The sequence below is a fragment of the Anticarsia gemmatalis genome, chromosome 25, assembly GCF_050436995.1.
Source record: "Anticarsia gemmatalis isolate Benzon Research Colony breed Stoneville strain chromosome 25, ilAntGemm2 primary, whole genome shotgun sequence".
NCBI lineage: Eukaryota > Metazoa > Arthropoda > Insecta > Lepidoptera > Erebidae > Anticarsia > Anticarsia gemmatalis.
The window spans coordinates 7,736,220-7,760,959 of record NC_134769.1 but is presented as its reverse complement, the minus strand read 5'-3'; the positions used below and the strand labels follow the sequence as shown (position 1 = coordinate 7,760,959).

Below are 24,740 nucleotides of genomic sequence, written 5' to 3'. Positions count from 1 at the left end.
AGTCTAAAATTCACTCTTGTTAATTCAACTAATGGCGCAATTTGACTAGCAAATTGTGAGTTAAATTACAACCTGATACTACTATTGTAAAAGTGAGCAATTCCATCAATGATGAACTCCTTGTTCTGAAAAAAGTTCCAGACTCTGTATTGGAATCTTTGAAATTTAAAACTGGTTATATTCGGATTTTTATTGGAACTTTACTTATACACTTTCCTGTTACGGAATTCCGTGCACGATACATCTCGTACCAGTCACTGGCAAACTAGTTGAAACCTACATTATCAGAACTACCAATGAATTCGTAGAATAAATTAAAAACCCCTACTTTTGCAGGCTGAGTCATGTTAAACACTTTAATTTAATTATTTACTAGAACACGCTTGTTCAAATACTCTGGGGATATTCTGATGGCGTCAGTCGTTGATTTTTTTATTGTATTCGATTATTTGCAAACGTAGTTGCGAATATAGAATATAATAAATGTATTAGTAATAGTTTTTTTGGATGAATGGATGGATTATATGTTAGTTGCTGTTATGTTAGTAAATTTATTTTAACCAGTGACTGACTCTCTTCTGAGCAATGGTCTCCTCCTGAAAGAGGGATAAGGCATTAAGTCCGTTGGACTACATGTTATGTTAGTCTGTAATTCTATAAAAATGACGTCATATTTTATCATAACATAGCTATTAATAGTAGAGAGAAAATGTAATCTCGAGAAATGTTCTACATTGACGATCAATTAAGTAGGCCTTTACTCGCTGTAAAGAAGTAAAGGCTATCAATTTGAGTTTAAATAACACCTGAAACATAAAACTATAACTTTACAAGTCTGTACTGAATACACTAAAAACTGTTCTCACGCATAATATCAAGATTGTTGTAGACATGAAGTCACGAACGACTGTGACCCACAAAAATATGCCACAGGACCTTAAAATGTGAAAGGACACCTAATGTGCACCGGACACAACACCTCTTAAAACTTGAAAGTTATGTGATATACTGATACTTAAGTTTTACCGTAACTTTGATCGTGCCGCACACTGAACGGGTCACCGTCTCCTGGGCGTATCTGCAATTATGGCTGTGTATAACATTTTAAAGATGTCACAGCATATCATTGGTGTGAGGGGGATATACCGTAATATTATTTTATCACGTATTGATATAAGGTCAGAATTGGATTCCGGCTCCATCCCAAAAATATAATGACAAATACAGCAAAAGTAAGTCGGATACATCGCAATGTGTCGGTTCTCTCTTACTACAATAATTGATATGAAAAGTATTTCAAAGCTGATGTAGTTGCTTGGTACAAAAGTATAGTTTCTCATGGACACAATTTGATGAGAACACGCAGTTTTTATAATTACACCTTATATCTTACTATATGAAACCTTTGCAGGTGTGTATAATATTTTTATATTCTCACTTTTTATTAGAATGACGTGTACCAATCCAGTCACTGTCCTTATTGTAGGTCATTTCGCATATGGCATTAATTTGTACAACTAACTGGATATAAGGAAAACATTGAATAATGAATATCTTATAATGCACACGTTGTTTTTATGTTGGTATAGGTAAATCGAAACGACAGGAGCAAAAGTCATTAATGACAATGAGGTAAATATAAAGAGAGGTTTGCGGTCTATATTTATCAAATTAACTGGACATTCCATGTCTATTTGTCACCCTTAATATGAACTTAGGCATTGGCAGATTTCTTGGAGTTAATATATACATTCCCATACGCGTAGGTATAAGACAAGGAACGCCATTTGGTACGATCCTTTCAAACTTCCCTTGATTCATTAACATCTATACATCTGTGAGTAAATCTTTACAGTAAATGCAATCAATCTTTTGTTTTCGTGGTATTGGAGACCCTAGGTTCTAGAGCCCTTAGGGTCTCAAAGGTGACTCTACGTCCAAGTCGTATAGTTAAAAAGAAAACCACATATGAGGAAAATATCTTCTCTTAATACTAAAAAATCAAATCACAATATAAGCAGATGTTTATGAGTAATACAATAAACAACAATGTCTGACAAACTGTCCATTACCGGTTTTGATAACCATCCTCGCGGTACGATCGTTGTGGACGCTTTTCGATCGAACGGCTGCGCGGGCGCATGCGTCAACCGACTCACAATTAATATTGAACTGACATGTGCATCTGTCATTGTTATTGATTGAACGTATTTATTGTGTAATAATACTATGAATATTATGTATCTAGTTGTAGATTACGTTGTTTCATATATCTTTGTACTAGAGGCCGCCCGTGACTTCGTCCGCGTGGAAACCCTTCCCGTGTAATTTCCGATCCCTCGGGAACTCCGGGATAAAAAGTAGCTTATATGTTATTCTGGGTCTTTAGCTACCTACATACCATACAGTACCTACTTACGACAAAAGTAAAGCATAGGAAGTTTGTAAAGCTAGTACCAAGTGGCGTTCTCTCTACCCCTTTGGGAAGTAGGCGTGGTTTTATGTATGTATGAGTACTTACTCGTTGTCTTCTTTATCCGAAGCATCTTTGAAAATATAATACAAAAGTTGGGATTTATGTAATGTTTGTAAGCCTTGCAGTTCTACTTATACAGTGTCTTTTTTATGTTATTTCAACTTCTCTGTCACGTTTAAATAAAAAAAATCAGTCCACATTTAAAGCTGTATAAGAATTATAATGATAGACGTTTGCTAAACATGGTCTAATGAAATAAAAACAACTTTAAATATGTTTATTTGGTAGAGGCTTACAGGTGAATAACCTATCAAGATCTTAACGTCAATGCAAATTGTGACGAACTGTATAATGCAGTTGTTGAATAAAATAGTTTCGCTTTTGTCAATTGTCGTAATGCTCTTAAAAGGAAAAAAATACACACAATTTCTTTTGTATTCAAGTTTTTGAGTTGCAGTGCCAAGATTTTTTCCAAATAAAAACGTATTATACAAGTGTTTAACTTTCACAGGATGAAAAAGAAAGTGATGTGTAAATGAGGTTGCGGTTAAAACATCAGGTTTATGATTAAAGTACTGTATGATTTCAGAAATATTAAGTGTGATTGCTCGATGATATAATAAATAGTCTTTTATTTCGGATGTTTTATCGAACAGTGGAGAGATTTCTTATATACTTTTATACTACTCGAAATAACTAAAAAACATAGAATGCTATGCTTAATTGATTAAGCTGTATATATTAATAAGATATTTTAACAACATTGACGAGCCAATGAAGACAAAACAAAAAACTGAACAAACCAGATCGGTCCAAGATCAAATTAAAGACCTAATTTAGGAATTCGTTTTCAAGCACCCACACATCAAATTAAGCACAAAATTCTTCAAATTCTGACCAATAGGAGCGTAAATCATGTCACAATCATGCATGATTCGACACCACTGTTTCCAGTTAATAGAGCGAACTCGAGACGAAATGACCGGTAGCTCTGAACATGATTTATGCGTCCTGCTTATCCTACGCTGACGGGAATGTACGGATTAATTTCTTGCTCCAGTGCTTATAATTAGGTTGTCGATATGCCATGTCCTTTTTTATAAGGATGTTTGTTATACGAGGTCATTACCCCTGAGTATTGATATAAAAACATGTACACGTGTTTTTTGCATTCAGTGCAGGTACATGAGGTTAGATGTTTGCGTTTATTTTAGTTATTATACTTTGTAAATGGATACATCCTGTACATGTCATTAAAACATTTATTTCATCATTTTTAGACACACTATCTAGTTGAAACATCAAGTGTTATGTGAGTAAATAATTTCAAGCAATTATTAACTCAACAGTTAAAATATAACATAGTTTCACAAGCTATTTAATAATACAAACACAATGCTATCAATAAAATCTTGCATACAAGCCCTTAACAAAACTTTCCTTATTGAATTACAAAAGCAAAATTCCGAGTTGGACGTCAATGACACAACCTGCGCGTACGCACGTCCTTGTGTGCGCTTTCGCCGAATATCTGTTACCGCCATGTTTGTTACGTGTTGCAGAAAACTCAATCACATACCGGCTCGCAATCTCTCAGATTGCTTATTGCAAATATTGGTTGAATTAATGACTTGTTTGATATGTGTAACGAGAATAGACGAGTTTTAATTTGATTTGAATCTATTACAACGTTTGATCTCTTTCTACATTTTTGTTGAAATTTAATAACATTGTGACAACGATGACTATTTTAACGACAAAGTTTGAATACTAGATTAAGATGACTGTTAATAGACTATTTAGAATACTACCAATAGCGTTTTCAAGAGCAAATTTTTTACAAATACTGGGTCTTATAATCAACATTGGTATCTACTAGAAAGGTTATAAAGTAGATTGAAATATAACATGACTAATGATTACTTCAAACTATTATCTATATGCAAAACAGAAGATTGTACAGGGTCGTAATATGTAACAAACAAATACTTGCCCAATAATAACGGTCAATTGACATGCCACCGTTAAACCTGTCACCTGTCAAAGACGAAAACACGAGCAGGATTACAAACTGGATGTACTAATGTCAATGACTGTGTGCCGAGGTTTTTTGTTATGTAATTGCTTTTATTAATAGATTTTATCTGATGATTATAATATATTCAGGACATAAAAAGAGGTGTGGAGCCAAAATACGTCCCAGAGGTCCGCCGAGTTGGGTAATTTAATATAAAATATATATTTCTTTGATGGCTTCATCATAGCTTCGTTAGTGATTTAACTGACGTTTTCTAATTATAGTATGGATGATTAATTATCAATTTTTATTAATTTGTCTAACAATGCGCTGGCTTACCATTGCAAACGCATTTGTAAATTTTATGCTTATTAGTAACTTGAACATTAAAACATTCTAAACTCGTTTCTTTTATGGCATTTCTTATAGATTTTTTTATCAAAATCTGAGTCATTATTTTTATAGACTTGTTCCTTGAATATGTAGTTTATGAGAGTATTTGTAGGTGATGACTCGATGCTCTAATATTTGCATTCCAAATGCATTTTAAGAGCTCATTCTCTGACTCAATCGTTATGCAATTATTTAACTATTACCTGTTGTGACGCCTTACTTGTGCAGGATAAACCTTAGTCTTAGTGACCGCAATGACAAGACTAAAATATCAAGTAGTGGGTACCTTACTTGAATCTTAAAAATGTCTTATTAGAGCTACAGCCTCGCCTCTTAGGGTAGGCATAGCCCGAGATGTTATTTACTATTCTCTTCAATCAATTTATCTAATAGAGCTCTTAAACATTTTACAGTATTTATAATGAAATGTATTTAATAAGGGGTATCTATAGTTAAGTTACGATTTCAGATAGTTTAAAAGCCCTGCCTCATTGTGTTTTTCTTCGTATAACCAAAATGTTATGTCTAGTACAACATACAATTATTGATATAATTGCTTCAAACACGATATTACTATGCCTCATTAAGATAAGCATATTCGTACTCTAATTATAACATACTAGCTGACCCGCGCGACTTCGCTTGCGTCACTTAAGAGAGAATGGGTCAAAATTTTCCCCGTTTTTGTTACATTTTTCGTTACTACTCCGCTCCTAATGGTCGTAGCGTGATGATATATAGCCTATAGCCTTCCTCGATAAATGGGCTATCTAACACTGAAATAATTTTTCAAATCGGACCAGTAGTTCCTGAGATTAGCGCGTTCAAACAAACAATCAAACAAACAAACAAACTCTTCAGCTTTATTATATTAGTATAGATTTGTGATTTTATATATATTTTTATCATAAGATCACTCAAAGGGCAAAAAAACATTTGTTTATTTGCGTGTGGTCTATTTTTTTAGTTTCCTTTCCTTATTTTGAAAGAAAGCACAACATTTTCTATTTTCTGTCATCATAATATTAATCTGCTAAATGGGTTTTCAACGTGGTCCAAATTTTTAGGTTACGATACCTTATTTGTTACCAGATGTTTCGACAATCTTCCATCTTTCTTTTAATTAATCTTTGTTAGCAAATATATCCAAAAAATACAATTTATCATAGGTCTCCCAACATAGTTATTTCATTCAGTATCATAACATTCTAGTTCTTAATTATTTGCTTCAGTATCACTCATTTGTAGTACACTATTATCTATCGACGCCCCTACACGTCAGTCGTCCCAGCTGATGTCGCTCTGTCAGCGTTCAGTGGGCGTATACACGTCATAGTTGCAAACATTATCAGTATTGGCAGAGAACATTTTATCAGTGGGTTCATTACACTTTTGCAAATTTTTTTTTAAAAAGACAACTCCCGCACTAAGAATTGCTCTTGTGTCGCTGGCGCTTTTACAAACATACAAACAACGGACACAAAGTACAACCAGACCCGAAACAATTATTTGTGGATATAATATAACCTAGTGTTAAAGTTGTTCAAGAAAGAAGCCTTATCTTAGTTGACAATAAGCGGGACCTACTTTAAACGTACCCTCCAAAGCACGGAAAAGCTCAGTTTAAATAGTATATGCGGTCACCCATCTATGGAACGACTAGCCAAGGGTTGCTTAACCTGCAGTTCGTATATCGACCAGTGAGCTGAACTGCAAATGCTAGATTGTAATTCTGGTTTTTATTGCCATTAAGTTTAGATCTTAAAGCAGTATTTTTACTTAATAATCGGCAATACTTTAATCGATATTCTGTTTAAAATCTAATCGTAGCAGGTCAAGGGTGGCTGTTTTTACTTAGAACAAATCTACTTCGGTTATAATGTTAATTTAGTGTACTGTAGAAAATATTTAGATTAATCAGGTTATTAGTTTACGGAAATGGAGATAACGGTAAATTTTAAGTTGATGTGTAAATAATAAAATATAACTTGTAAATGCTAATTTCGTATTTACGTTAAACATTAAGTTTGTTATGAATGAAATTTTAACATATAATAGGTAGTTATAATTAGTATAACGTTAAAATTAATTCGTTAGGTACATTAAAATATTATTAATTTTATTCATTGAGATATTTCTAAACAGACGGCTTTCATATATTTTTGTTTATTCTTTATTTTGTTAAGTTCACACAGTGTCAGCAGAGTTTGATACCAGTCTACTATATTTACGAAGTTTGCAAGACTTTTTATAGTACTCTCGACCACTTTTCAGCGTTCAAGGCCATTGGGGTCATTTAGCACAACCATTGGACCCACTTCAATACCAAATCAGTCAAACAATTATATCAGTTTTTTGCACTCGAGATTATGACGTGACCTTTACCCAATGACGGATTTCTGTTGATTTTTACTTTAGCAAAAAACTTCCTTGAACAAGCTCTTTCTTATCAAAGATTTGTCTTCATTTAATTCGCTGCGGTTACTTGTTTGTTTATCAACAATTTGTGGCGCATTTTTAATTTGCATGATCATATTTCTAATAGCTATGTAGTACCGATTGTCTGGTGATTATAAATGTCAACGTTTAGAAACTTATATGCTTTAAGTATGTTTATTATTATTGTGCAACGTTAGTGCGAAATATTACGAAATAAACTTTATATTCAAGTAAAGTTTTGACAGAGAATATCCTCGTTGTACCTGTTTCTTTTATTAACTTGGAATGCAAATTAATCCAGATAAACCTTTACAAAGCTTGAAATATTGCGGAATAATCTTATATTTATTATAATAGTCGTTAGTTTCACCCTGTAATTTTTCCTGCCAATATTTGGGTCATGGAAACCCAGTTTCGTAAATTGCGATTTTACAGATGCAATTGAGTGTGTCTCGCATACTAAAATGTTAAAATCTGCAACCGGTAACGCAGATCTAAGATAAAAGTCGCAAAAGACTTCCAGTTTGAATGTAATAAAACACGCTATGAGAACTTGAGTTTCTTTATTACGTCAATATTTCAGAAACGGAGAAAGTCACGCAAGGCAACAACCTAGGTCCATTATAAAATACTTGCCCAAATCCTGGGATCTAAAACATTCTTATATAGCTGAATACTTTAGTGTGTATTTATATAGGTAACTTAATAATCAAATACGTAAAACAAATGGATAATATACACGTATTGATGTTCTGTTCCAAATATTATCATTTCTGAGTAACACTCCTTTTAAGATTATTGATAATTGAAGTGTTACTTTTGTCACTTCGCTTACCCAATTTAATCAACATTTTATCCATACAGATCTTTCTGTATGATTTTTAATATATCTTTATTTTATTATATGTTTTCCATGGCAACGTTTACGTGATTTTAATATTACAAAGTGTACGTGAGTAGAACTTCCAGCTAGGACTATAATAGACCGGATTTACAGGTTTGCTTTAAGCGCAAAAAAGGATAGGAATATGTACATATTAAACACTAATAATTCAAGAAAAACATTGTGATTGTATGAAGATTGTATGATGTAACAAAAACTATTTATGATTGTTGATGAATACAAAGTTATCTAGGTATCGTAAGGTACTGAATACAATCACACAAATATTATAAACGCAACATTTTGTGAGGAGTTTATTAAGCCTTCAATCAAAAACTACTGAATACATTTTGCACATAGATAGTTCATAGCCTGGATTAAGACATAAGATACTTTTTACTCCTAGGTTGTTTACACGTGAAGAAAGCAGTAGGCAGGAAGTAGTTTATCATAATATGACATCTGATACAGCCATTCTTCCAGAAATATAATAAAGTGAAAAGATCGCAGACTGTGATAGTAATATTTCAACACTTTTGTAAAGAGAGTTATCTATAGATTTCACAATACCTTCCAGATATTCTTCTATATGATTCACAGTTTTCACATATTATACAAAATTACTTCAAACTAACACTTGTGTTTGTTTTCTCTCATACTTCGAAGTCTGGTCAGTATCAGCTCTGATTAATATTACATGTTATGTACATAAATTATTTTAATAGATAACCTGTCGGCTCTTAACTACTTGAGTTCTTCTGCTTATTTAGGTACTCTTGTTGATAGATATTGGTCAAATATTTTTTTGGTTTTAATTTTTTAACCATGCCCATTAAGCTTGTTCAAACGGTGAAGGAAAACATCGTGATGAAACCAAGCATGCCTGAAAGTATCTTTATACGTATCTTGAAGGAAATCAAAGAACCAACCCGCGCTATGCCTGTATGGTAAATTTAAGGCCTAAACACTCCCTCACTACGGGAGGAAACCGGGCCCTAAATTTCTTTATTTTATTCATTGATAAACTTTAACTTTAAATTTGATTGATTTTCAATTTTTTGACACGTTTTATTCTAACACTATGTCTGCAGTCACCTGTTATTGAAAAATCTTACGGTTTTAATTTTTTATGATTACCCGATCTTTAAAAATAGCTTATTAAGTAATAATACTATCATAATATTACAATTCTTTAATCGTGATAATTCATCAGTTTATCATATCAAACGCAATGCAGTATTTCGTTTGGATACCATCGTTTCGTAGATATCGCTAATTATTAGGTTTCATTAACAACGTGTACTGATATGACATCATGAAGTGCGTAGATTTGTTTGATTATTTCATTGGTTTTATGTATAAATGTGTTGTTATGTAGTTTATCGTCACCTTTACCCCCTGCGTGTATATTTTTTTCTATTATTTTGTATTTGTTATCTTAATTGCATTAGATAATGAAGTGTCGATATACAAACATTGCTGAACGTGTGCGTTTATATATTTTACAATAATGGGTATACATTTTGGACTGCTTGATTTTTTAAATTTATAAAGCTGTATGAAATACACCTGCGATGTCTCGAGTAACAATATTAGTCCTATGTAATAGTGTCGAGATTACCGTTTACTGGGCTTGTTTCCAAGCTTAGGCGAAGTCCTGTAGAAATTAGCCTGATTTGAGGGTCGAACCTCAAGCCTCTTGATCATCAGGCGTTTAAGCTACAGCCAAAACTAAGCCACTGCTGTAAATTGATTTGTTTTAACAACGTTTTCATATTTCGTCTCTATCTCCGTCTTGTCATATTTCCCTTATGTAATCCACTAGGACTAAATATCGAAGATACTTTCTTCATGATAACTAGGTAATCCGATAACTCATTATTATTTATCGTGGATCTTTTAAACTTGTTCGTTATGTTTTATGTTTTCAAAAAACATCTCCAAAATTCCCCGAACCGTAAACATTACGTATGTAAATTGTAATCATCCCATCGGCACGCAAATGTCTGTAGGTCATACACATGTTCGCATCGTGACTACACCTACGTGTATTGTACAGCTGCAAATGACGATTATGTTGTCAAACAAATGTCAAGATTATTGGTCCTGGTTCATGCTCTAGTATATGAAATTGATTTACCCCCGGGTTTCATTTATTAATTAACGTTTTTTTTTATATGAGTTCTGACACTATAGAATAGATAAACTACCGCTAAATGTTCTTCAGAAACCGGGGGTTAATGTTTCTACTATATTTCAATAAGATAAGTAACGATTTCACACTGGAAGCCGACTCTAACATGATTGGGAGAAAGGCTAGGCTGATGATGAGCTTAGCCTTTCCTCCAATTATGTTAGAGTCGGCTTCCAGTCTCACTGGATCCAGCTGATTACCTGTATACTACACGAAGCGACTGTCTATCTGACTACACTACCACTATTATTTTCTTGCACTAATTAGGTGCTGTTCCTACTTTCATTTATATATTATGCTGATATATATAAAGTAAAATTTCCTCTTAAATTATAATTTTTATCTAGATTAACAGCGATTAAAGTACACTATTGTCCTTCTCTAATTCATCACCATGCTGCTTATTCAATATCTATTCAAGATACACATCATCATTCACAACTATATATTTAGAAAACAATTTGTGCACAGTCATTCTGCTACAAATTAGAACGGTTTAATAATAACACCCGTAATAAGACAACAGTTAAATATTACGATAGCCAACACTGACTCACAACCGTTCAGTTCAAACGATTTTAGCACCATTGTCACGTCCGGAAATAATGACGTGACGGATGTCGCCGTAATAAAATTTAATGAATTTAAAGGTCAATACAATGTTTATTACGAAATTGAAAAATTTCGGACGATTTTTTTGCGTTGCGTCAAATAATTTCGTTGTCAAAGAAGGCTGTGGGAACGATGTAAAAAATTCGAGTTGTCATAATTATGCGCTTAATGTAGAAATAAATAACTGAGGTTATTTTGTGTCATTACCGCTAGTAAACAACATTGTTTTGTGTTTAAGTCTCCCTTGTCAAAGGTTACCTTAACCGGTAAAGTATCAAAATTTATATTTCCCTGTTGACAAATTAATTATCATCTTTGTGTTCAGTATAAAAGCAAAAGTAATGATGAATATGAAAATGTTGTTCCGCTGCTTGAAATCATTATATTATTTTAATCCTCTACTGCCGGCTACGCACGGATTCCACTAAGTTAACGTTAAGATATTATACACTAAAAAATTCTTTGGGAATCCTTATTTATCCTTATGAAAGCTGCATAAAAAATCGTTTAGTAGAATTCGTAGATTTCGTTTTTGTTGCGAACACACAGACAGACGAAGTGAAGAGATTTTATTTTAAAATATATATGTTGTGATACGTTTCACACATGCCCAAAATACACAATACTCTTCAAATATGTTCACGATTCAAAAGGACGTTCAAAATGTCTGTTCAATGTTCATAGTATCAGTAATGCATCGTATACGATAACAGAGCCGCACGCGCCATTGATCGCACAAAACAAGTGTAGCGTGCACCGACTGCGCCCGCGCCGGCAACTGGCCCGGTTTCTTTAAGGTGAAGGTTCCATTCAATAACTTATAAAAGTTATTTACGATTGTACTGAGTTGTGACGTCATTGTGCGCTTTTATTTTTATGATAGATTTTTTTTATTGTTTTCTAGATCCTTAATTGCTGCGATTGTTTTTTTTTTGTCTTCTTTGTCTTGTCCTTATTCAACATTAAGTGTGGTCGACATAACAAGGTTTCTTTCTAAAATACATGCTGTAAAGAAGTTTGACTGATTACTTTTCTACCAGCAGCCTGCCTAACGTTAACCCTACGTGAGTCATTTAGCTGGGCTTTACAGGCATACGTAATTACAGCTACACAAAATAAAGCCTACCTATTATCATCTACATAATGAATTATGAATTACAATAAAGTTTAGTCCCTATAGTTTAAAGTGGGCTTTCTAAATAATACTATCCGATAGAGTTATTATGGTTGAACCACTAAAATAATAAACACCGTTATAAAAAAAACAGCCTTCGAATTTCGCGAGTGAAACTTTGATCATAAAGTAATGAATCAAAAATATAATTACGAGTAAAACTATATACATAATATTAGCATCACTGGGTCAAGACCGAGAGTTTATTAAACTGCTTCGATGAGCTCGGTCCCCTTCGGCGGGAGAGGTCATCGAGAAAATTGGTGCTGTCATACGCAACACTGATCTTATTCGCAGATCGATTTTAGTTAAATAAATATTATTGGACAACTCACACGCGGTCATTTAATTCCAAACTAAGTAGAGCTTGTGCTATGGTAGCCAAATAACTGACAAACATACTTATATACTCTTAAATACATACTTATATAGATACATTAACAACCAGGCTCAGAAGAGATACTCGTGCTCATCACACAAATATTTGACCCGGATGCCCCGGGTGGGATTCGAACCCACCACACGCAGCGCTACGGTTATTGCGGCGAAACTAACACTTAAACCACTACGCCAAACGTGCAGTTAAAAATGATAACTAACTAAGATACACTAATATAATTTATTTCGATTACTGTAAACGTGATGCCAAAATTTACATTGTAGGTACAGAAGTAAAAAAAAATGCTACCTATGTAAACGCAAATTGTCATACAGAATTTATGAAAGAGTTTATCACACATAACGATGATAAGTTTCGTTGGCTTAATTCATAAAGTAGACTACTTAAATTGTAAAAATCGTAAACCCAAACGATAATCCAGTTCGAAATTATATTTCGTATATCAAATCCGACTAAAGCCATCAAGCAGTGCATTAATACCGATGCGATAACGAAACGTATCGAAACAAATCGCGTATTCTTTCCTTACACATACACTTAACTTCCAATTTTCTCTTAAATTTTTAATATCAAAGAACCTGCAATTTGAATAGTAGAAATACGTCAAATAGTTTCAAAACCTGTTTCAACTTTCTAACTCTATCTTCCACCCTGTTTCAAGTAGCCGAGGCACAAGTAGTCGCCCATGACTGGTTCAGGACCGTCAGCAACGACAAATGACTTCACTTTCGATGACCTTCGGTGTACTGTCCCCGATTTGGCGATCTGTTGTGCAATGGCGGCCGTTTGCGCACAATTAGAGTCGGTGAGATTGATTTTAGGGAGGGCTTTTGACCTGAAGTGGGGGGAATGATGATGTAGGTTGGCCAAAGGACCAAAGTTCCCTTGGGTCTTTAAAAACCGGTTTACGGTAACGTGAACTGAAGATTGTTCCAGAGTTGACTTGAGTTTACGTTGAAAAAGCCGGTCATGTGAAGTCAGGCTCGTAAGTATAGTGAGACTTATTTTGCCCAGTCCTTGTCCAGCTTTGATTATAATCCGTCATTTTAGATTAAATAGAAACATTATGCTTTAAAACAGTATCAATCGAGATTTCTCTAGTGCATTTTTCTTGATACTAAAGTCCTAATCAAAAGTATAGAGTTCAGTATCGGAACAAAATACTACGTTATGTAATTACATTGTCATAATGACTTGAAAATTACAACAAGAATGTGGTTTACCCTCAAATCACCAAGATAATCAAATTTTGATTATAACATTATTCATCATTAAAACTCCATCAATGGCCACTAAAGCACTTTCATTAATTAATTAAGATATAAAAATTAATATGGATTCTTTTTATTTCAAGAAGTTTTACTTTTAAGGAAAGACCAAGGTTTAAAAGGGTATCAAGTTTTAATTTAAGCGCTCAGTTCGAGAAGGCGACTTGACGTCTGACTCATTCACTTAACTTAAGTAGATACTACTACTACATAATTCAAAGAAAAGGAGGTAAACGGGATTTTCCGTGCTAAGGAAAGGTGTTCAAGGAATTTTGTAGTTAATAATTTTTTTTGCTTTGAGGAAAATTATAGGTACATGAGGGTTGACCTTTTTTTATAGAAATTACTTGTAAAGAATATCGTAAAATGCTGTCAATTTTGAACTAACAATATATTTAGACGACACAAATGCTTATATTAAGGTGTTTTTATTTTTGGCATGTATTAAAAGTAAGTTCGTTAGTAATCAAATTAAGGTTTAATGACATTATTTTCCATGGACGTGTACTGCAGTGAATCTGCAGCTTAAAAACGCTGTTGTCTGCGAAATATACTACTCAAAGTCAAAATAAAACAGCCAAAAAATACATTAAAGATTCTGTACATCTGTATTTTGATCTTGTAAACGCAAAAGGTTAAATAATAAAGTTACAAAACGAAATTATTATAATGTATGCAAGTGTCCGTGTTGAGAATACTGAGCAGTGTATGTCCTTGGCATTGTTAACGGGTAAATTAGTTCCGCCGTAATGATTCCCTTCCATTGCGTCTTGTAATCATTATGCCATCAAAAACATTCTGTAAAAAACCTCAAGTCTCGCCGTAAAAAGTTGTGAGATCTATATAATACCAAGTCGATTAATCTATTTAGTCTCTACTTAAAGGACCTTCTGTCTTAAGTTATTACGTATGTTATTATCATGCCAATTTTTAAAAAAATACCTTTAAAACAAATAGACCGACCTGGCCATCGCATGATTTGATTATTAGTATGTATCACACTACACAGCACGACGAGAAGTTAATGCTCCTGAAATGTTAATGGCGAATTTGTGTTTTCTTGCGATGACCAAGTCGATCTATTTGTTTTAAAGGTATTTTTTTAAAAATTGGCATGATAATAACATACGTAATAACTTAAGACAAGAAGGTCCTTTAAGTAGAGACTAAATAGATTAATCGACTTGGTATTATATAGATCTCACAACTTTTTACGGCGAGACTTGAGGTTTTTTACAGAATGTTTTTGATGGCATCTCACTTCTTTTTGTAGAGCGAACATAAGTCCAATTTGTATGGAAAGACGTTTTTTTTTTCATAATTCAACATATTTTTCTATGGGAATGTTGTTCAGTTTCATGGGCTGAACACCCTTACCCACCCTATACCCCCTCCCGTTATGCCTCATATAGTAGGTACCTATTTACACCTATTTATTTTTATTTTATTTTCTACAGTAATAATAATTCATTAACTGCAAATGTAACCTTGTAATCTTATACATTTATATGGGATTACAAAGTTATTGTTGCAGTTGGTGTATTTAGAAAACTGGACCGAAATTAGAAAATATTAAATTTTTCCCATGATTAAGACACTAAACCCTATTTGTATTCTAAAATTTAAGCTTCTAAGTCTGCTAGAAGTACCTTAGACTTTTGATGATCGGTGAGTCAGTGAGTCAGTGAATCAGTGAGTGACAAAATTCAAAATTTTAACAAGTTGTCATTCTTAAACTACTGGTTCGAATTGACTGAAATTTTAAATATACCGTGTTTATACAATGACTGATTAGTTGCTGAAAATCCAGGCTTCTTGTTTTATCCACAACGAAATTATGGGGGGGTCAAAAATAGCCCGAATTGCTTCGAGAAAAGGATGTTACGGCCGTGCCGCTTTTTTTTTGCTCGACTTGCGGGGGCACTTCCGTGCCCCCAGATTGTTATTTGTCGTGAAGGTACTGAACATAATCATTTACTACTTTTCTAAGAATTGTTGGACTAAAACGTTATAACGTATTTTTCTTCTCAAGAAAATGTTTGTGTTATTTTTCTTTTTTCGTGGCCCATTACTGGATCAATGCCTCTTCACTTGTTACCAAATCACCCCTTGCATAAGTTCTAGGATGCATCTCTCCTACATTATCTTTTACCCGCTGATTTTAATTATTCAAAGTAGAGGCAATAACTAATTAAGTTAAAAGAAGACTGCAATAAATAGTTTGTACTTTAAAATAATTATAAAATTGGTATACTGGTAGCAGTAAAGTCGAAATAAATATTTGGTTCCGATCTATCGATTACATTATTCTTAGTAAAATAGTGACCCAGGTCTTCAAAGTGTTGCTATGGAACTAATAACCTAATAACTATGACCTTTAGCATTTTTTATGAATGAATAAATTCCCATAGTCATCCAACTATACTTTGGTAAACACAAAGCGTGTAAAACCGGATTATATTAAGAGCCCTGTTAGCAATGTTTAAGTATTTTTGTATGTAAATAAATCGAATATTTTCCCACAGTTACAAGTATTCTTAGAATGGCAATAATCATGGTAATTATATGAAATAACTGATTCAGACAATATTTTGTGTTTGAGGGGCTCCTCCGTTTTGACGGACATAGATTTTGAATAAAAACAGAGACGATACTTTACCAGACTCTAGAACATTATTTAAGCAATGTTATCCCTGTTTAATCTTCTTTTCTATCAATATTTGTGATTTTTTGAATCTATCGAAGCGCAGAAGTTTTTTTTTAAGAGTCACATCCTTCTCTACATACCATATGAACTAGGTACTTTATAATGGTCGGACCACATGGCAACAACATTTCTTCCCTAGGAAAACCGGGTAGTCAACGAGATTGTTTCCTCTGAATTAAAAAGTTAACCTTCTACCTGTATCGTAATTTCTAGATTGATACCAGCTAATGATCCATCATTTGACGCGGAAACTTCACAACTCAAATCCTAACAATAAAACGTAAATGGAGCGATAAGCTTTGTTTTTACAAATAATTATTATTTGGCTAAGGTCGCGCTGGCCTCACTCTTTTTATTCACATTTTCAGGCTTTTATTTCAATAGTCAAGGATGGGTCTTTACTCTTAAAATCTATTTGTTCCAAGCTATTGTTGTTGGCTATTTTTATTTGTGGACGTCGAGGCCGTATGAAACCGTTTAAGCCTTCATTGACATTACTAATCTAGAATAATTCTGAAATATTGAAAGTTTTGTATGTAGACCTCTGTATATGGACTCAGGGCCTAATCCCTCCCTCATTATGGGAGCAGACCCTTGCCCAGCATTGGGACAGTAGTGGATTAAATTAAATTTTTATATAGACCTCTGACGCAGCGGTTAAGGAGGTCGCTCCGCCACTACCATTGCGTCGGGAGGTCGTAAATTCGTTTCCACACAGACAATTATTTGTGCGATCCCCAAATATTAATTGCTTCGGATCTTGTTATGCTATGTATCAGTTCGTTGTAAGTTTGTAAAAATCTCCGTGACCCAAGAGCAATTCTTAATGCGGTAATTGTTTAAAAAAAATCAGACTATCGGCTGAATATTGAATTACTTAACGAATATTCTTATAACTCAGTTCACTAACATACTAAAGCCTACATGAAACCTTACCGATCGAATGTCTCAAGTCGTTCCAGATCAATCAATCTATCTCACACACTACTTCACACGTGTGATGTATAGGTTATTGTTCAGCCGGCCTTGCTCGATAGTTCGATGGGTTTCCTTGTTCCAATGGTGACAATTTATTGGTGACGTATAGTCGTAAAATTATTGAGGAGCTATACGCCGCTGTAGATTTCCTAAGGTCGAAGTTATTGGAGGAATATTGATGTTATACAAGCTTTGTAAACCGACTTTGTAACCGAAAAACGTTTAGCGATTACAATTTTGGGAACTTTAACGACTAACTAACTTTGACTCTATATGAGTAAAGCCCGTGGGTTTTACTTATATAGAGGTTAAATAGAGTCAAGTCTACTTATGTAGTGGTTATCGTCCGGTTAGTGGTTAACCTAGAGTCAAAAAGGATGTTCAAACTCGAAACGCCTTTGACATGGTTCAACAACTGTTATCTTAGGAGACAACCACCGGGACCGATGTTTTACGTGCCCTCTGAACCATAGAAACGCTCAATTCAATGCCACTATGCAGTCATCCATCTGAAGAAACACCACGTTAAGGGTTGCCTAACCCACTAATCGTTTCCCGAGCGGTAAGCACTGTTTGTTAACACGTTTGTTCTTATTTTCGGAGAAATCTTGTCTTTTCTCTCTAGTAGCTATATCTAGTATGTAGGTATATGTTATAAAAGTATGATGCAACACACATATAACTCGTATAATAGTCTAAATCACATTATTTACTCGTATAAACTTCACCCGGTAACAGAACGCCTTGACGCTGTCACAGTGATAGATCGGTGCAATCTTTGTGATAAGATAACGTTTTCTAACCGTATAGAAGCCTTGTTTCGTAAATGTATGTAGGTCGTTGAGATTCTTTGACAATTGTGATATCACGATGTCTGCAGTCAATTGTTTCAGACTGATTGAAGTGGCCTGAAATCTGAAGACTGTGTCCGATTTTGGACATGATTTTTGAGAACTTTGTCGCTTGTTTATTGTTTGAGATAAGTTTTAACATTAGGTTAGTGTTGAACTTAGTATTTAAGAGCACTGCCTCTGTGGTCCGAGCAGTATTTTCTGAAAATGATTATATTGGGAAATGCTATTAGTTTTTCCAATTTCTGTAGGAATATTCTCATTAGAAACCCTGACTATGGGAGCCTATTGCGGTATACCTCACACTTGCTTATTAAACAGCAGTTGGATGGTTTATAATTACGTCGAACAGTTATAAACGAAGTACGTACATAAAATATTACTCAAACATATCTCTGCCTACAGTTATGAGTGCAAAAATCATATAAAGAAAATACACTAATACAGCATTATGATCCTAGCCTGTAAGTCAGTGACCAGCAGTAATGATAGTCATTGAGCGTATGGCAAACAATATTTTTAGCGCATTTCCGTATTAAACAAAACCGCCTAAATAATTATTTTAAACATTAACAAATTCTATTTTTAACCATTTTTCTATACCATGTATTATGCATACGTAATTTGACAATAATTAATTTTATTACACAATATTTGTGAGACAAATAACTGGTTAAAATAGACATAATTACGACTCTAGACTAGTTATGAAATAACTGATGGCGCTAAAATATGTATAATACTTACACAAATGTACAAATAATAACTATACAATATACGTGCATTAAGTTGTGTCTGTTTGTCTGTCTTGTTCAATTCGAACGCACTCCACCGATAAAGAGCAATTAACACCATTTCCACTTTAACCAAAGATAGAAATCTGAACAGTACGACATGTTCATTTTCATCGATAAATTGGTGAAAATTTAAAGAAATTTTAATTAAACTCGCTATTAATCTTGATCTTCTTGACATTTCGGCAAAGTTTTAACTCGTACTGTGCGTTAATTTCGGTTGAAGTCGCACACATACGTTAGTGGTTAAAACACCACTAAGTCATCTAATAAATTATTGAGATAATGAACTCTAAATGAATAGTTTCAAGCAAATATTATTCATTTAAGTAAATAGACACGTACATAATGTTTAGATATGACAATACATATAAAACAGTACTTGTTCTAATAAATCTTTGCGCTTGGTTTCTTGTTAAATGTTCTTTCGCATTTTTATCTTATGGTATATAAAAGTAATTGCTGTTTGTATAAGAATTGTCAATGTAATGTAGGTTTTTCATGTGTGGTTGATAACCTAGTCTCAAAGTTAAATCTGATAAATTACTGACGCGTCTTGCCTTTAAGTTATTTGGCAGTGACAGCCGAAACTCCGTGGCGCAGTGGTTTACGTCACCACGCTCACACCACTGCGTCGGGAGGTCGTGGGTTCGATTCCCACACGGAGCAATTATTTGTGCGATCCACAAATAATTGTTTCGGGTCTGGTTGTGCTTTGTGTCCGTTGTTTGTATGTTTGTAAAAGTCCCCGTGACACAAGAGCAATTCTTAGTGCGGGTGTTGTCTTTAAAAAAAAAAAGAGAGATATAAAGAATTCCCTTCTGACTAAAATGGTTTGGGGTTAAAAATTCACGCAACCCACTAACTTCTTTAAGTAAAAGTTATAGGTGAAGGAAAGCATCGCGATAAGGATATTTTTTTGCAGTTATAGAAGAAATACAAACTTGGACTTCGGGGGACTTATGGTTCAATCCCTCTTTCATTATGGTAGTATTACCCGTGCCTTGGATGGGGTAGGGCATCAATGAGATCCATACGTACAGTATAAAATTATATTCGTCAATTCCTTTATTCTTCTACTAGTAATAATAGTACAATAGTTCGTGATAAATCGTTTTACATACAAGATGTAACGTGACTTGTATGTAAGGTTATTTCTATCTACACGATACACGAGTATTAAAAGTGCTAAAATAACTTTGATTTCTTAAACGTGCTTTTTGCGTGTTACATTCATGTTTTTAAAAAAGATGCCTGTTTGTCGATAAATGATTTCATTTTGGGTGATAGCGTTGATGTCTTTTTGACCAGAAAGTTTTGTGTAACTAATATTATGATAAAAGGCCTTCAGGCGACTTACACAGCTTTTATACCGATCACTATAATCAGTAACGAGCTTTTATCTCCAATTTATTTGCAAGCTTTTTTTTATTTGCTACCTACTTGACTATGAAACATCAAAATCGTAATTTGTTTTGCCATGTATTTCTTTTCTATATTTAACACTGTTTTCATAGAACGTTTAATGGAAAATTTGTCTGTTTATAAAGGGCATAACTGAACATGTCTTATCTGATTGATATGAAACCTTCAGTGAGACAGATGTGGGGAAAATTCTGTTATCACAGTAACTGAATACGGTTAAAGTTTCAGACTGTAATAGTCTCAATTCTTATAATATTTTTTTTACAGGCATTTTGTTTTCTACCAAGGGAATGCGAGTAAAATTTAATTTTCAAATATGATATCATGTACCTACAGTTATTAAGTTTGTAGTTTATTTTTGCTTCCTGTCATGTCAAAGTCAAGAACATATAAGTTTGTTATAAGATTAGTACCTGGATCTATGGGACCTGTGGACTAAATAACGCCTAACCTAAAACACGTTTTCGAAGCCTGATTGTTATACGACAAAACGTCACATAACACAATTAAATATTACCCAAATACATTCAATTATCAAGTTATACTCCAACCTCAACCCGAATCCTTGGTTTCGTCACATGTGACAGACAGACGTACAAATTGATCGCACACGATGCGTACAGCGTCCGCCGCTAACCGGCCAACGTCACGATATTCATGATTTTTATATTTATACTGAAGTAAATTTCACTTCATGTAACGTTTCAGGCGTAGAATTTCGTAGTTTCGAGTAGATGACGCAACAGTTAAGTTTTGTGGCTTTTATTCTCCATTATTTACAGGATTTTAACTGTTAGAAATCTTGTTTTCGATTTCAGCCACAGGCAAAATCTAACAAATGGTTTGACGAAATATTTTCAATCGATGTAGCCTGAGCTTTATAGTAGAGTCTACACCTTTAAATCAAGCACTAAGTACATACATAAAATCACGTCTTCTTTTCGTAGTGATCCATAGAGACCAGAGAACGCCACTTGATACGATCCTTACAAACTTCCTTTGCTACATTCATATCCATACATCTTGTACAGCACTAAGTAATATAAGATTTAACATTAATTAATACAGTTTCTTTTTATATTTAATTTTGGCCTTTGTATAAGTGTACGTAAAACGTTGAATAACTTATCAATGGAGTAAAGTAGCGTATTGAGGGGAAGGCCAAACATTGAAAATAAGACTAAATAAAGTAAAAACATTCTAGCTATTTTTAGCCGTTTTATCTATGCTGATATTCCTTGAATACAAGTGAACTTTACTTTTAATGAACGTAAACCCATTACTGTCCCACTGCTGGGCTAGGGTCCCCGACCGTATGAGGGAGGGGTTAGGCTTTGAGTCCCTTCTTGTGATAATACACAAGATTCCGTAGTTATAGATCAGTGGATTAATTAATTCATAGCATGATTCTACTCTTGATTTAACCTCTCATAATTTCTTCATTAGCTGTCAAACGAAGGCTGTTTTTACTTTATCTCTTAATGAGAAGTGATTAATTTATTTAAAACTAATTAGTGCAATAGCGGTGAAGGAAAATATCACGAAGAAAGAATGACTATGACGCACGCCATCTAAATAAGTCATCATTCAGGATTACCTGTCTAAGTTCAAGCCTTTTCTGATAGATTCTGAAGTCTGCAACCAGCTTTTGGGTAGCGTGATGATTGCAAGGAATACAACTCGTTGTGAAAGGAAACTTAAACCCAATAGTATAGTATTAAGATAGACATGAGTAGATTATAATGTATTATTTATAGGGGGCTCGGCAGATATTGTTCTGCCGAACTAAGTGCACAGTTGCAGTGCCCACGTATTTTTTTCGACATTTTCAACAATCTGACCTATACTTCATTGATAGGTATAACAGAGACAGTTAACTAAGTTCTGTCTATTGGTGAAGGCGCATGAAAATCCCTTCTGTATCTTTTGAATTTATTGCGAAAACTCAAACACAGGCGCAATAAGGACTTTGTTTTATAATAAGTACTGATATAAAAGAGCAATTAGTCTAATAATACTACATTAACAAAACTTACTAAACATTGAAACTGTTAAATTAGTAGTATCTTAACAGTGTCATCCCGCCGGGTCCTCACCGAGACAAGAGTTGCGCTTGCACGCGAGCCGCCGCAAATAGCCCGCACTATTGTGCCGCGCGTTAATATTCATGAGGACGATAAGGACTTGTAATTACCGTAGCAATGCTCTGTACACTGTTCCAATAGTTTAGTTTTAGTGAATAAGCTGAAAGTAAAATTTCAAATAGTTTTAATAAATGAAAATTTCATATTGTCGTAGTGGTATTAGTAGAGAATCAAGTTGATTAAGATTCTAATTGCGTTGATCAAGAATTGTTCTTACTCTAGCTGGTGTAATTTTAGATGAGGTGTAGATTTTATTCTTGTCTTGTCTTTAATAGCGGTTCACTAAAACTACACTTAATTTTAATTAATCTATACTAATATAATGCTTAATATATTTTTTTGCCATCCTCTGCTCCAATTTTTAGTGTAAAATGCTTTGATCAAAACTAGACTTTTCATAGAACAGGAACAGCATGGCCCGGTCTTTTCATAGATCGTGCTATTAGTAATTTCGTAAGGATATAACAATTGTTTATTTTATAAACGAGGCCACCATCTAGAACTAATAAACTAAATCCATACAATAAAAATACCGGAAAAATACAAGCCTTAGTTATCAGCAATGTATTTAATTACATGTGTAATCAGTTTCGTAATATGATTACACTGATATAAAACTAAATCAGTATAAAAGACATTATTTTGTTTGAACAACGGAATTGTTCATTCAAGGTCTTATTTAAACATGTAATAATTAGGTATTAAGATCTTTTCTTAGTGATATGATGTCACATTAGTTGTCTGTTTCAAAGTTTAGAGTGTCAGGTAGCGTGTATTGATTGTTATCTAATACATATTTAAGTATATTTTCATAAATTAAAGACTATATTGGGTCGCGTGAGAAAAATATTATGCATGTTTTCTAACATACATACATAAAATCACGCTTTTTTTCTCACAGGAGTAGGCAGAAACCCAAGAACGCCACTTGGTACGATCCTTACAAACTTCCCTTGCCTCATTCACATCCATACATCTTGACTAACATATATCTAAGATACTAGATTGATTTACACTTGTGCACAGCCAACTGTAGTTGTTTGCCTGTTTCATACGATTACAGTTCCTGAAACTATAAAAACAAACTCAGTCAAATGTTGACACATAATAATGTACATTACAATCATGATTAACAAAAGGTACAGCCTGTGTAAAAGGTAGAGCCAATAAAAAAACTGGCAAGAAACTCGAGAATATTTTCATTCGTTTATTTAGTAATTATCTAAGCCTGGGTAAACTGTTAACAGGTAATTTAAAAATAACTTTTATCTTCATGGAAACTTACTTGAGTGCCAGTTTCAATGTTTACCATAGATTATAATTAACGAAAATAACAGCTGATTGAGCGACGGTCGAGATAACCTACATAAACTATCAAAAGGCAGCACATTTTTTGTTAAATATATATTTTTTTAACCCATAACTGTCCCACTGCTGGGCAAGGGTCTCCTTCAAAAGAGGAAGGGGTTAGGCCTTGAGTCCACGACGCTGGCCAAGTGAGGGTTGGGGACTTTGCATGCATGACTTTTTTAAATGTTGTAAATTTGTGTTAAAACAAATTTTGGGAAAACCTGTGCTGAATTCATACTAATCATTGTGTTCTTTTAATACGGTAATCTTACTAGAAAGTGTGTTCGTTTGTTTGTTTGTCTTACTGTTCAAAATGTTGTTTATTCTTGAAAATGTTGCTGCAAGCAGAGCTTCAGTTAAAATCCAGTTTATAAACTTAGAATGTATGCAAACGAGCTTGCGGCTTCACATTGATAAAAATAGATAGCAGGCTTTATCTTTCTTCGAGTAAAATCACCCCAAATCCGTACAACTATTTTATGTAAAAGATACTAAGTAAGATAGTAAAGCAAATACATGCACATTTATCATATAAGTAAGGATAATCACAACACTGCTTCAACTTACTTACTTCTCTCAACACTAAAGCAGTGCATTGCTTATTTTTCCTTTACATTAAGAAGTAAATAGTTAAC

The 24,740-nt window shown here is 33.7% G+C and overlaps 1 protein-coding gene across 4 annotated transcripts in view; it reads left to right on the top strand.

The window, feature by feature from the left end:
• Mitf (transcription factor Mitf) overlaps positions 1 to 24,740 on the top strand; it is a 157,690-nt gene that overhangs the window by 77,097 nt on the left and 55,853 nt on the right. The window lies entirely within an intron of this gene.